The sequence below is a fragment of the Pleurodeles waltl genome, chromosome 2_1 (genome assembly GCF_031143425.1).
Source record: "Pleurodeles waltl isolate 20211129_DDA chromosome 2_1, aPleWal1.hap1.20221129, whole genome shotgun sequence".
Taxonomy (NCBI): domain Eukaryota; kingdom Metazoa; phylum Chordata; class Amphibia; order Caudata; family Salamandridae; genus Pleurodeles; species Pleurodeles waltl.
This window is the reverse complement of record NC_090438.1, coordinates 193,821,543-193,835,501: the sequence shown is the minus strand read 5'-3', so window position 1 is coordinate 193,835,501 and position 13,959 is coordinate 193,821,543. Positions and strand designations below refer to the sequence as shown.

General features: G+C 40.1%; 1 protein-coding gene across 4 annotated transcripts in view; it reads right to left on the bottom strand.

The window, feature by feature from the left end:
* The window catches only part of NRK (Nik related kinase), a 720,008-nt gene that overhangs the window by 354,382 nt on the left and 351,667 nt on the right, over positions 1-13,959 (bottom strand). The gene's annotated exons all lie outside the window — the stretch shown is intronic.

Here is a 13,959-nt window from a genome sequence, read left to right as displayed (position 1 = left end):
GGTTCAGTAAGAGTGCTCTTTTAGAGTTACCTTTGAAAAAGGCATCATTGCCATTTACCTTTATTTATAACTTTTTGTTTAGCTGAATCCTTTCAATTCCATGTACAAAATCAGGAGATTGCTGGCTATTGGTTTATAAAATGCCAAATGTACCTAGAAATAGTTCTTTAGGGGTATATAGTGATAATATATATTCAAGAAATGGCATAAGGATTCTGGAATAGTACATACATTGCCCAGCACCTAAAATGTCCCTGATGGGTAACTACCCCTGAAGTTTCCATTATAAGGCAGAAAAGCCTCAGTTCTAAGCTAAACTTTTATTAATACATACATCAGTTCTTACAAATTTTTACTGATTGTAAAAATAATGACCGCAATTTGCAACCAGCATTTAGCGATAATATATTCGTACATCTGGCCAGAGAGTCCCAGAAGTCCAAGACCATTTGGTCACATGTTAACATACTGGACTGACTCTGGGACTTGAACTGCCCTGACAACATCTTATGAGTATAGCATGAAAATTGCTGTGAGTCAGTTAAAAAGTTGGAATGCAGTACTGAAATGCAGTGCAAGCCCAGACCACAATGTGAAAGTGTGAGTCTTTCCGGAAGAACCGACAGCAGGATGCCCAACACATCCGCTATAGCACTCCATGACCTAACAGAAAAGTATGACAAACCCTACACTGCTCCTCAGGCCATCACCACCCTTTTCCTAATCTACAACATGCCACTAACAACACAGCATGATGATATGCAGATGTTACAATAAAAAAAGATTTCTCTCACACAGCGTAGCACAAATATACTTTAACCAGAGCTGTAGGGCCGGGAGATTCAATATTAGGACACAAAATGTACATAAAACGCCACTAAAGCGCAATAATTTACACAGCGTGTGTTCGTCTTGAAAATCTGACATGCTTCCGGCCATCATAAATTTGTACTGGACAAACCTGGATTGGGGTAATCCATAAATCAGACCGAACCGTATACTTATCTTTGTGAGCCAGTAATCTCTGCCTCACTTGTAGAATTAGGATGAGCAAACCTAATCCATGATCTTTTTTTTTGCTCAAAATTGTTTTATTTGCCTGCCTTACCTTTTAGCTCAAACATTTGCATGGACACTTCCTAGATAAGATCATTGTTTGTATTATGTGCACATAATAAAAAAGAATCTCATAGATAAAATTTGGGTTGGGTTTTCATATTGTCTTTTGTGTTTTATACACGGGTTATATGATATCTATTGGTTTACCAAACGTGAAATGTGAAATGTACCTAGGGATAGTTCTTAGGTGTGTGAAGTGAGAAAATACAAGGAAGAAATGGCATAAAGATTCTGAAATCATAGGTACATATACATTGCCCGGTGCCTAAAGTGTCCCTGATGGGTAAATACTCCTAAAGTTTCAATTATGAGGCAGAAAAGCCTCCGTTCTGAACCAAAACTTTTATCAACTCTCCTTTGAAGCATCCGCAGAAGTGACTAAAACATGAATAGTGACTCAGAGATTCTATTCTGCAAGGATCCCAGCAGGTCACTAATCCTGTGATAGCCTCCAATTATAGTGAGTCACAATTTGCGAGCCTACCTCATAAATATCCAGCAACTATGATTAGATTTTTTAAGAAACAACCCATTAGCACATATGTCGGTTCTTGAAAACCTTTACACGATGTAAAAATAATGGCTGCAATTTGCAACCAGTATTTAGCCATGAGATATTTGTACATCTGGCCATAATGTCCCAGACTTCCGCACCAATTTGGTCACATGTTAACATACTAGATCGACCTTGAGATTCGAACTGCTCTGCCAACAGGTGCATAGCTCAAGTTTGCTATCTTATGAGTACAGCCTGAAAATTGCTGAGTCAATTAAAAGATTGTATTTTGTAAGTTTGCGCCGCTTTTGCATCAAAATGCGGCGCTAAAAAAGTATAAATATGGGTCTTGGACTGCAATACTGAAATGCAGTGCAAGCCCAGCGCACAATGAGCAAATGTGAGTGTTTCTAAAACAACCGGCAGCAGGATGGATTTAAATACCCAAACCCAGCACAGCCGCTATAGCATAATCACACTCCATGACCTAAGCAGAAGGTATGACAAACCCTACCAGTAATGGGAAACTACAACCACAATGATGACAGCGCTGTTCCACAGGCCACCACCACCATTTTCCAAATCTACAACATGCCACGATCAACACAGCATATTGATATGCAGAAGTTAGACTCAAAAAGGAACATTTATCACATCTCAGCACAGACATATCATAAGTTACGCATGACAACAATATAGCACCACACATGAAAACACAGCTTAGCACAAATATACTTTAACCAGAGTATTACGGCCTGGAGATTGAATATTAGGACACAAAATACACATAAAATGTATCTAAATGGCAATAATTTAGACAGTGTGTGGTGATTTTGAAAATCTGGCATGCTTCCGGCCATCATAAATTTATATTGGACAAACCTGGATTGGAGTAATCCATAAATCAGACTGAAACATTTCCATAGCTTTGAGAGCCAGTAATCTTTACCTCACTTGTAGAAATAGGATGAGCAATCCTAATCCATGAGTTTTGTTCAGTTGAAAATTGTTTTATTTTCCTATCTTTTCTTTTAGCTCAAACATTTGCATGGACACTTCCTAGATAAGAATTTTTTTGTATGTACGCATATACGCATAATAAACAGAAATCTCATAGATCAAATTTTGATTCAGTTTTTATATTGTCTTTTGTGTTTCCCACATGTGCGATATGATGCCTTTTACATTTAAAATCCACAAACATTGGTGTAGGAGTGTGCTTCAAGTTTTTGGACCATATTCTAGGTCCATAGGTGGATGAGAAACTTTATACCTCTAAGTATCGTTCCAAAGAGTAAAGGTAACTCCTTCCTCCTCGTCCTCCTTGACATATCATGTGCTATACAATAAATAACTCCAACTTCATGAAATCGTGAGGGACAGAATGGGTCTGAATGCTTCAGTTCTCAGCTGTTTCTTGTCATACTTGGCAATGCATTATCAGTGCCTAAATGTACCCAACTGTTCCTCCACCAAATGCTTCCCCAATGTTCAATTTTCTCTCCTACTTTCTTCAGCCCATATACATAGAGCCTCTTGTCTCCATTCTAAGCCACTTGAGCATCCATGCCACTCTCATGTTTAGTGACGCTCAGATCCATTCTGAAAATATATCTCTTAAAAATCAGGCACACATTTTTGATCATTTGAAAACATGGATGACATACTGTCATCTTGGGTTGAACGTACTCAAAATATCTCCCCTATGCGCCATTCAATCCTGACTGAAATTTCGTCTCAATGCACTCATATTGTTGACTCCAGCATTCCATTGTGGAACGCACTAAATTTCTTGGTTTAATCATTGAGAGGAACCCTAACCTACAAGCACACATCAGATCATAGGCAAAAGAGGCATCATTTCTACTCACACTACTTTGGGGGCTTAAATTGTTAATCTAATATTTGGATTTTTAATAAGTAATTTAATTGCTTGTGGCTTTCACGTTGGACTATGGTAACTCCCTACTAATAGGAATTCACAAACTAGACCTTGCTCCGTTCAAATAAGCCTTACATGCTATTTCCAGGGTGGTCACAGGATCTTAAACGTTTGACCAGATCATCTCTAAGGAGTAGCAACATGCTAGAATGCATCAGACATCACACACTGCAGCCTGGAATCCTGAACTATGATTTCCACAACCTTGCCAGCTCAGGCGGAAATTCCCACACTTGGAGCTCTAACGCACTTCTTACTGAAATGTCAGCCTTAAAAAGTCAAAACTCTATAAAACAATGCTTCTTAGAAAGCACATCCTGTGATTGTGAAACATGTGAATTTATTTACTGTAATTAAAAGTATCTTATTTTTACATTTCATTATGTTGTATTTGTCATTTCATTAGTTGCATCTGTCAATAAATTATAAATTGCTCCTACTATTAGACCAATTGTTGAATATTTATTTCATACATGTACTGCACCGCCCTCCATTAACAGTAAAATTCACAAACATTGTTTTTACTTAGACATGCATTATGCTTTAAGTGACCCTATTAACGTGTTATAATGAATTTACATCACGCAATAATTGACTATAATGATGTTTGTGCTTCCCTGCGTATTGACATTAGTGGCACCTCTCATGGTGTATTTATGCAGCTAAGATAGTTTGATATTTTCCCTTGCTTTCATTTCATTATTTGCCCAAACATTCTATCCTCAGTGCCCTCATCGTCCTGGTATTGATTTACCACGTAATTAGCTATTTCTAGACACCATGATTAGTCTACTAATACCGTACTAATATCCCATCTTTCAAAACATTAGTTTGAGAAATCATCAGATGATTAATTGCTCTCCCACATTTCATTAGCTAACCCCACATTTGTATATTCGTTTCCACAAAGTCAGGCCGTTCTTTGCCCCATCCTTCAGTTTTATTCCTCCTTTCGTACGGGTATCAGGTTGCCCCTAACATTGCTGTAAGTACCATCGTGTCATATCCGTAGCAACCAATTTCAATGGGCATTTCCTTCCGTTCATGACATTCGTTACCTCACCATCTCATTAATTGTAATTTTTTATTTCATTAGTTAATATTATCATTATCTATTTTATCACTTTGACAGTGTGCCTGATTCACAAAGCTATATGTTGTGTATGTTTGACGTACATGCAGAAATTGCTTGATTAACAACTGCAAGGTGTTCACAGAGGTTGACCTTGTTGTCATAAATCCTTTTACAATTACCTCGCAAATCATAATACTGTGCATAAGTAAATCTCACTGATGGGGTGAGAAGTGAATGTTCCTGGGAATGTGGTATTTTCAAACTTTTCTCTCTCCCACCATGCAAAATGTCTGAGATTTACTCCTGTCAAGAGCAGAAAATATCCCATTTCAGGATGGGATCAAGAACATACCATCCCAAAGATAGTAAAAGAATTTCCCAGTGTAGCTAAATGGGGGACATACAAATTGTGCCTCTGCACAAAAGCACTGACATTTCAGAATGCATAAATGCACAACACCTTAGAGAAAAGACTTCTGAAAAGAAAAAAAGGAATTCACAAAACCTATCCCTGTTTACACCTCAAAATCTACAGCTGGCACGGGTTTCCTGGTACAAACTGGAATGTTTTCATGATTGTATAAGTATGTGATTCTATGCCCAGAGGAGGTTGTAAACCTCGAAGCATACATTTACCAATTTCTTTGTAAACACTGCCCAGGCACTTTCCCCTGCTACATTTGGTAAATAGGACCTGCACAAATTATATGAATACTGAGTTAGAGGAGTTCTCTCATGTCCTTTTTTTGTTCATTTAGGAGTGCTTAATTCCTTGCCAGGATGTAGGAGGGTTCAGTGACTACTGGAAAAAGAGAAGATGGGAGCCAGGTGCTTGTGAGGGTGTGTCAGAGTATTAATATAAAAGGTACTGATGCAAAGCACTCAAGTATCCCAGGTTCAATTGAGAACAGACAAGCCATCCCAGAATTTTCCTTTGCAGTCTGGTACTTTTGTCCCGGAAATGTTAGGTGGTTAAACAGGACTGTAAGTCCACCATGCAAAGACCAAAGACGGGACCGGATGAGCACTGCCAGCTCCTCACAAGCAAACCTGGGAACAATGAACTGTCTGCTAGTGCGTCCAGTGCTTCCCCAAAGCAGCCCTGTAATGGGTAGAACCGTCACAGTGTGGGCCTTGTCGCATCCCGTGAGGACGTGAGTCATTTTCCAAACGAGGTATGCCATTCCATCTGAAGAGGTTGTGCAAATGATGCTGTAAGAATGGTCCTGAAAGTGGCCATAGAGCAGCTACTGCACGCGCTGCTACGCCGCCTATTACAGCCTGATTGGAGGAAAGTGAAGAAGTGAGAGATACTCTGCCTAATGCCTGCCTCTCACCGCTCTTAGGGCCAGATGTAGCAAAGGATTTTACCCATTCTATGTCTATGGGAAAATGTGTTTGTACATATGGCCCTTAGTCCCCGCTCGGCATGCACTCCGAACCTGTGATGCTGAGCAGGGATTGAGAGCAGCGAGGAGCAGGCCTCAAGCAGCGCAGCTCGCGCTTCCTCGTCTCGGTATGACGCTGGGACAGTGGGCACAGCCGGCGGTTGCTGTAAGCCCTCTCCACTTTTCCAGCCTCAGCCCCAGAAGTCCACGACGTCACTAATAACCTGTAGTAATGTATTGCAGGCGACTAGGGACGTATCTTTATTACTACAAGCCCGTTATGATATCAGAACACGCTTGTAATAAGAACATTATTGGGTTATTTTAATAGGGAGATTATACCTCCCACGCATTATATCCTAGTTACAGTGTGAGTGCAAAGAGTTATACACAGATTGTAAGCCACTAATAACTTTTGGCCTCGTTCCCAAAGGTATTCCTGCACCTAAGTGGCAAGCAACAAGCTCAAATCTACTCCCTAATTCAACTAAGTGAGTTTGCCATGTATGTGGAGTATTATTGAATTTTCTGTATTAGCAAGTCTGCTCAGAGGCAGATTTGCATTTGTTCCTGCATAGTAATCTGCCGCACTTGGTGAACAACAAAAATGTTGGCAGTCGGAGGGTCTTCTCAAAGTTTTGACAGGTACCTTGAGGCCATAAAAAGTGGTTAGAGTTTTACACCTTTAAAAGACAGGAGTAAAACAGTTTCCAAGGTGTGAAAGTGACCCTTCAGCAGTCGGTGGGGTATATGGTAAAGAACTCTGCAAGGGCAAGAGGGAATGTTTTTTGCCTGTAGAACCAACAAAACATATTTAAGGCCCGATTCACGAAGAGTTGTGGTATAAGTAGGTGTGACTTACCCTTACTCGTTAGTAAGGCAGAAGTAATGGCGCAGCAAGAGTAAATTACAAAAAAGTCTTTATGAATTGGTCACTTATTTTGTAAAATCTCTGTCCTATGAAATTTTCGCATGTGGAACATGTAAACATTTTTAAAAGTCACAAGAGTAGTCCTGGAAATATACATCAGTTGCGAGTTTCCCAGAATACTTCCTAGAACTTTGAGATGTGCAAAAAAAGATGGACATTTATTCTCAGTAAGAGCAAGTCTATGGTATTACATTTCTAACAGATTTTGTGAATCAGCCCATACAAAATAAGAGATTATTTCACAGCAACTTAATTGGTGGACCTTGGCCACTGCCACTGGCCAGCTGCCAGACTATAACTGACTCACGTAGAATAAACCTCCTCCTCCACCAAGCACGAGATTCTGTGATGCCTATGGGACCATCGGTCCGGCCCAAGACATCACACTTCCGTCCCCTTTTTGGGATGCATACTCATAGACAGAAGAGGGAGACAATGAATATACGTAAGCATAGAAAAGAGGGAGGGGAAACCACAGAACATAAGTAGGAGCAATATCCTATGGTTAAGGGGAAGCAACAGGTGAATCTGAACATCCAGTACATCCTAATACTATCAACATGTGTTTCAGAACTGAATTAGTATTCCTAAATGTAGTCACTTAAACATTCCAGTTTCTTACTTGACTGACCACTTTTCCAAACCAACTATTGATCCAACAATTGCATGATCTATTGCTCTTGAAATTTTCCTTGCATACTCCAGTCACATCGTCCACATTCCCAGACACCTTGTACTTTTTGGTTCCAGAAAACAACTTTAGCCAATTCAAGTTCTATATCGTACTGTCATCAGTTTCCATCCATTCTTGAAGGTCATGACTACTCTCATGGGTTTGGTAAGTTTCGATAATAGTGCACAACCAACAGATGCACACATTTCTACCAGATCAGCTGCAGAAACATAAATGGTTTCAGGGCATATTTGGTATCAAAACCCTTTTCCTCTTTCCCAGACACCTCTACTTTTTCTTTCTCCAGGCATCCAGAGCATGCACAATTCCTTTAGATCGCCCCATCCAAGACGAAGACAACCATGAACCGATCCTTCTTCCACTGAATAGATCAAGAGGGTAATTACCTGTGGAGGAGTGTAGGCACATTCCGTATGCTACCAATCTCCTTTCAAATTATTCCTTCCATGGTTTACCATTTGGTCTCGCCAGTTGCATGCTGTATTTCAGAGTTTTATTAATATGCTCCACCACCCCATTGGTTCCAGGGTGATAACGTGCTCATTCATATGTTCTACACCTCTATCTCCTTGGGACAAAATTGCACTCAATTATCAGTCAACAAAGACTTTGGGAAGCACCTCCATCTGGAAAATACTCTCCACATAATTTATAATACTGTGAGAGCGGATGTGCACCACATATTTTTCCCTCCAACCTTATTGAAAATAAGTGACAAGTACAAATGTTTCTTTTGCAGGATCACCCCTATTTGTTTTGACTGATGTTGCTGTTTTTTGACTCTGCTAACCAGGCCAAAGTGGTGAATGTGCTCTGACCCATAAACAATGTTTAAACTGGCAAGGCTCTTAACTGTCATTTTACTTACATGTAACTCGCTAGTATCTGGTATGAAGTGAACCCAGGGACTGTAAGTTAGACGTCACTAGTGCACTGCAGCACACACTGTGCTGCCACTACAGTGACAGTGCAAAACATGATTGCAGGCCTACCACTGTAGCCTGTCTGTGCAGTTTGAAAACTGGCCACACCTCTAGGGTGGACACAGGATCTCAGAACCGGGAGGGGGGGTTAGAATGTTCTGCCATCTTTGTTTTAGGTACAGACGGGCACTGTGGGATGGTTTACAGTAGGAAACCCACAAACTGCTGAAAACGTAGGTAGGGATACCCCTTCAAAATTCTTCCTTATTGATAAAAGAGGGGGGGTGGGAGTCACTCCCACCCACCGGCTAGTGCCAGGCATAAATGTGGCACCCCTAGGCACCCTCCCCAGAACACTACTGGGCCTGTGGAAGACATACAAGGGGCTGCATCTGCTGTTAAGAATTTTGAGGAAAATCCTAAAGGCTGGACCTGTTTCAACTTGCACCCAGGACAAAGAAGTGGAATCCAAGGATCAGCTGGCCGACCTATTGTTTAGCCACAGGGACACAAAAGCTGCAAGACGTCCACCTTCCTGGAGGAGCCCAGTGGACCAGTTTCCACTGGATCTGCCCTGGACCCTGTTGGTGGGTCAGCTGGAGTGAGTCCTCATCCGCATGTGCAAATTCTCTGGTCCTGAGACCCTTTGATGGTGTCAGAGTGTACTCCTTCTGCCTAACTGTAAAACTTGGGACCTAGAACATTTCTCCAAACTTTTTGTCTGGAGAACAGTCGAGGGACTGGGACCAACCTGCCAGCCAATCCGCTGAGGGTGCCATGGTCTTCACTGTAGCTCCTGCTACATTCTCTGCTCAATGTCAGAATCCGTCGACACTAAGGTTGCTTCAAATCCATTCCACAGCTCCCTAGACACAACTGTCAATGAGGACCCGATCAACACTTAAGACGTTTCAGGGCACGAAAACTCAAACTTATTTCACTAGAGCTTTTTTAAGCTTAAGCCAACAGTTTTGCCGAGGCTCTAGCCGAACATAGGAGTTTTTCAGCATTGAGTCCCTTTGCCTGACACCAGCTCACTGCCTGCTTTCACTGCAGGTTGTCGACCTCAGACGGTGACTTTTCCACTGGGACCATCCTGGTCCTTAAACTCAACCCGGGCATTATTGCTGTCAGCCTGAAAAATTAACCTTGTACCAGTCTGGCGCAACCAGCTGCATGCGGTTGCCACTTTGTGCTTTTGGTGCTAGTTTTATTTAAAACTTTAGAAATGCACGTTTCCCCTATTGGGCTTTTGTCATTTTGGTGTAATTTTGCTTGTTAACATATTTTCTATCATTATACATTTCAGTGGGATTTTTACTGTGGTGTGGTATTGCCTTTTAACTTTTTGGTACTTCTAAATGCTATGCATATTTTTTTATGTTAAGCCTGTCTGCTTTGTGCTAAAGCTATCAGTGGTTGAAATCAATTTTATATTACTGACACCTTTACTGGAACTGCTAAGAATAGTTGCATTATTGACTGTAGGGGATTACCATCCGCCCCAACTAATAATCCACTTCCTCACACTCATGTAATGGGCCTAACGGGCCTATGTCAAATTCTTCCTATGGAGACTTGGTAAGACATCATTTCTGCATGGGTATAGTGATCAGTTTTCAAAACCTTGTCTCTATTACAGAATTCCTACATGCTCCTTCCAAGCAGAAGATCTAACACTGGCCACTAAAAATCCTGCCTAATCTGTTCTTTGGTCTTTACAATGCCAAGGTGCCAACGTGTCCCAATTAAATCACTTCTCTCCCAGACTGCGGGAAGGTATTAACTTGGTGCCTCTGAAAAGTAGATTTCCCTTCTCACATAGTTCCTCGTTCACATTCAAAATGCTCTTGCTTACTCATTCTCTTATTTCCTTACATTCCACTTTTGTTGCAACTTTGAAATAACTTCCTGTAAACATACATCTTTGCCAAACTCCTACCTTAATCTTCTTCTCCAACATCACTTCATCCACAATTGTCCAAATACATCTGTTTGACTTGTCATCAATGTGAGCTTCAGACTCATCCTCAGAATCATGTTTACCAACGTAGAGAGGCAACCCACTATCAATATTTTGCACCAGAAATGTACTCTACAGTGAAGTAAAACTCTTGTAGATCAACCACCAAACACCTAATCCAAGAAAAAACATTGTCCAAATGTTTGGACACAAATATTTTCCTCAACGGTTTGTTAGCTGACGTCACTGTAATTGTTGAACCCAACAAAAAAATCTTGAATTTATTTAGAGCCCAACAAAACTGCACCAACTTCTTTTGTGTTAATGTCAGTAACAACAACTGCATCTCTCCACTCTTATCAATGCACTCTTACATTCCTTGGGGCAACAAATCTCCACCTTCTTTTCCAGCATTCTTCTAATTTGACTATCATTTGAACAACCACTTCAAATCCTCCTCTATTCTTAAAAATTTACTCTCATGTTCCACTGACTAACAATAGTCCACCTTCCTCTTCAATAAACTTCTCATTTGGCAATTTTTTGTGCCAAAACCAGCAGAAAACACCCATAGAACTCTATCTCTCCTGGTGAACTCACAGATTCATCTTTATACTCTTATGGAATGGCAAACTCTCAGTGGTATTGGTCAATTATTTTCTAGGCTGCACCCTCTCTACAAACACAAGACGACCTAGACAACTCATTTGTGGCTGTCTAAACTTACACTTATCAGCTGTCAGGAACAGTCTCAGGTCTCTTAGAGCATAATATTGGGATTTTGGGAGATATTTAAAGTTCAGCCAACTGGATGCTATGTCAATAATGTGGCAGATATCGCATCCACTGTTTTACAAGTACCATAGGCTATAATGCACATGTATAGCATAAATGTTGGAGAAGCACTCCAAATAAACCTAGATATCAATTCATCCGCAATTTTCATTCACCTTCTCATTACAATGAATGACGTGATCATAATATTACTTCATGCCAAATACACATCCTGTACATTGTCCAAAACAGCATATGCATCGTAATAAAAGGAGTGTTTGATGTTATATAGGATTTTTATCAGCCCCTATGGAGCCCCGATGTTGAGAGATCAAACACTTTGACTGTGTTCTTATTTGTGTAATTGTACAGTCGAAAAATAAAGAAAGCACAACGTAATTGGATTTATTTTTCAGCAATTTTTTTATGAATATGGATGAGTTGATATGTAACTCTGATTTAAAAATAACTTCTATCTCAAAAATTCTGCTTCATATGTAATGTTTCGACGTCTGTGGAGAGTGCTTCTCCCATATTTATGCTATATGTAATTTTTGGGGTGTTTGTTTGGGATGGTTGGCCTTGAGAGTAGTGCACCCTTTTTAGGAAACTATACAGAGCGCAGCAAAAAATACCATAACCGTTACAGTGTTCTTGTTTCAAAATAATACACATGCAGAATGGTGGATGAACTATCCACTAAGTCTCTTATGAAGTATCCGGTCTGCCAAGCTCTAAATGAAGCCCTTTTGTTTTTGACTATTGTTTATACTAGATATTGCGTTTTTTGGACAAGGGAAATGCAGTCAGTCTGAACATAGTCTTTCTTCTGTGTTCAGGAAAGTGATACAGTGCTGGAAGTAAAGAGGATCCAAATGGATCCTGGATCTGGCAGTTATTATTGAGGACCCTCTGAAATATGCTGAATTTGTCCTGGTATAATTTGCCAACACTAGGAGACAATTTAGCAGCACTCACACATTGTATGCTTTCTGTTTGGAGTAGTAACATGCAGGCAACAGGGAGGCTTTCTTTAAGTTCCAGCTGGGCCTAAAACAAAGGCGAATTTAAAGGGCCATTAACCCTCCTTTTGTTTGAGTATTTTCCAGGCTGGAAGCTACCTGGAGCCAAACACCTAGTGGCCAATGCAATGGAGCACAAACAAAGGCACAGAGCTTGTTATCACTTCTTAGGTACTTAAGATAAACTGTGATTTGGAGGCAAGGTTTTGACTTTGTTCAGGTCCCTGTATATAGGAGATATGCATGCACTGTAGGAGTGTCAGATGTATAGGTCTATACGGGTATTTACATAAGTAACAATTTAAATAGCGCTATTTTTTATTTAACTTTTTTATAGATCTACTCATCCCAGTTTAGGTTGCCAGAGCACTTTACATCACATGCACACGTAATACATTGACAGTAAAACATGAACATATCTAAATCAATGTACAGGATACTATATAGGACAATAAGAGTTTCAAGGTGTAGGAGTTACATATCGTCTTTACCAGTAGGGACTGTGTGCTAAGAGTGCATAGCCGGGAGAAACACAAAGTCATGCTTTAAAATGTAAAACAGTGCTTGGGTTGTATGTAATAATAAGACTTGTCTACTACCCAAAAAAACATGTTTAGCAGCCTTATGATAACACCAGACTGAGGTAAAACAAAAAAGTTCTAAAGTCATGCATTAAAGTTTGTATGCAGGTCCTTGATGTTGGTTATTAGTTCCTTAGCGATACTAAACGAGTGCAATTTATGAACTGCAACCATGTAAAGGATCTCTGTGTCAAGAGCAGTAACCCACTTACCTACTTACACAAAATAAAAATCTTCATGAATCAAAACTGTGAGTAGACAAAACAAAGATCTCTCCAGCCAAGAGTAATAACAATAAGGGTTATCTTACAATTATTATTATTAGTCTCTGATTTACTAGGTGCAAAACACTCTCTGTAATAGGTGATTTAACCTTAAAAGATATTGTAAAATGCATCCTTTGCAACCAATTAAGCCAGAACAGATTTACTGTCACGTTTCTCCTTGTTGCAAATTTCTTTGTTGCAGGGTTTTTAATTGTAAATGTATGTTGACTGATTGGCTCTGTCACTTGTGACTCTACCCCCTTTTGTTTGCCACACCTTGCCATCCAATTTATGGCTTCAAAGTAAAAAAAATCTAATTCCAGCACTGAAGTGATCCACCCTGTATTTGGCTGGATTTAATTCTGCACCATAAATTTACAAAAATATATATTTCTCCTGATTCAATTTTTAGCAAATAGTTATATCTAGACATTATTGCATGGAGATAACTCGGAATCGGGTGCAAAAACTAAACCTACAGTATGCGCAAAATGTATTCCTACTCAGTTTGTTTTTTTGCACCCACTTCTCTTTGGCATTACGGTCCTCAATAGACGCGGCCCAATAACTTCGAGTACGTGTGCGATCTCCTGTTACCACACATATCAGAATGATGATTTTTTCGGCTTTTATTGCACACATTGCACACTGGGTGCAATAAAACCTGTCTCCTCCATATAGTTTGCGCAGGTCAAGCCTGCAGTTATTTATCGGGGAAAAATGCCTGTGGCATGTCCACAAAGGCCTGTGGATTTTGGTGCACTAGGAACCATAATCTGCATATT